This window comes from Palaemon carinicauda, chromosome 1 (assembly GCF_036898095.1).
Source record: "Palaemon carinicauda isolate YSFRI2023 chromosome 1, ASM3689809v2, whole genome shotgun sequence".
Classification (NCBI taxonomy): domain Eukaryota; kingdom Metazoa; phylum Arthropoda; class Malacostraca; order Decapoda; family Palaemonidae; genus Palaemon; species Palaemon carinicauda.
In genome coordinates this window covers 215,209,122-215,211,058 of record NC_090725.1, presented here as the reverse complement: position 1 = coordinate 215,211,058, position 1,937 = coordinate 215,209,122, and positions in this window count along the sequence as shown.

Here is a 1,937-nt window from a genome sequence, read left to right as displayed (position 1 = left end):
TTTTCTGTCAGTTTTCTGTATTATCTAGAATATTTCCATGAAAACCAAGTTAATGTAAACTACATTAAGGATAATAACGTAAGTTTTACCAAAATTAGATTTTCTGCAAGAATCAAGCATACGGAGAATATTTGTCCGTTTATTACTATATATTATATTAAAAGCTCATACATCGATGAGAGAGAGAGAGAGAGAGAGAGAGAGAGAGAGAGAGAGAGAGAGAGAGAGAGAGAGAGAGAGGGGGGGGGGGAAAGAGAGTAAAATTGATTGAAGGGACAGCTGACAAAAACTGGTGATATTCCGACAAAGTCTGAATGTGCGTTTCATCCGGATTTACTTTATTGAAATTGCGTTGGAGTGATTACTTTGTAACCTATTTGGTTTTAGATTTTTTTTTTACTTTATATCAAAAAAATTTTATACCCATTGTATCATTTTCTCGCTGATTCTAAGAATTTGAGGTATATTAAAAAATCTAAAGCATATACATTTCATTCATCTTATTATTATTAAAGGGACCCCCTTTAAAGCTAGTTTTGTTATACAAGACGTTTGCTTCAGAAGAATTTCTTTTTTTTTATTTTTATTAACTAACTCTTTATCGTGGTTATCGAGGCTCGATATTATGTAGAGAAAGGTAATTTTGTCAAATTTCTATCTTTCTCCGTCATAAACTCCTGCATGAAGGGGGGTGAATAAATTCTTTATTAAATTTCCTAAATTTATTGAAAATTCGCTTGTCAAATCATGGGATAGATCCCGAAGGTTTTCTGTGAAGAATCTCGATGGCGTGGAAAAATTGTAAATAACAGTGTCGGCTTGTCATTGTCAATCCAAGGGCTTGATGAAGAGTGGCGAGCATGGTTTGTTCCTTGTTCGTATATTGCTCGGCCTACAACACATGTAGTAGTCGTAGTTCTTATTCGTTTTCAACAATTGAAACTGTTCATATATTTTCCTCTCACTTGCCTGTTCCCATAATTGTGTCTTTTATTACAGGGATTATCAATAGAGGAGGATTGTGGCCTATAGGACTTCTCTTCCATTACCCATTTATTGTTTTCAGACAACAGATCTGAGTGTGTCTCCTGGAATTGGAAAAACTGCTGCGAATGAGACATATACAGTTTTGTTAGAGTTCAACACCAAAACCTGCAGTTAAAAGAAAATGGACGTCTAGCGATAGTAAAAGTGAGGTTACGAAGCCTTTGTGAAAAAAACAAAAAAAAAGATTTGTAAAGCAGTTCCGTCATTAAAAATGGAAAAATGAATATAAATGAAACTGATGGTGAAATAGAAAAAGCTTTGTGGAAAAAAAAGTGGAAAATGCAGGGAACAAACTACGTGTATTGTACTTGCAAATACAGTATATCATTCGGTACTTGAGATTGTAATGGCTGAGTGAAAATACAACATTGTGAAGTATTTTTTCCAGATCTATATGGTGCCATTCACCAGTGAAAGAAAGATTTTTATGATGAAAGGAAACAATCTAGTATTATTATGACAAAAATAGAATATCATATTACGATACATGTTATACAGTTTTAGTTCAGTGCTATTGTCTTCCTAGGGTATATTTATATTTAGATGTAAATTGTTGAGATTTATTTGTAAATAAGTAAGACATTTAATGTTAAGTGTATTGGATTAGGAATAGGTAATATTGATTAGATTTTAGTTTAAGTAAACAGTAGGCTTACAACAGAAAGACGAGATGAATGCAACTAACTTCATTTCAATAGTTTCAAGCAAGAACGTCACAAAAAATCAGAGACAATGTATGAAAAGGCAAGCTTAAACAGGTACTGATATCAGTGTAGGGGAACAGCGAGATACACCAAAAACAAAAAAATTAACACCGTTAATGTACGAGCATGTGTGAAACACGTGCGATACATGGCTCCCCACCCCCTTAAAAAGACATTTGTAATAGG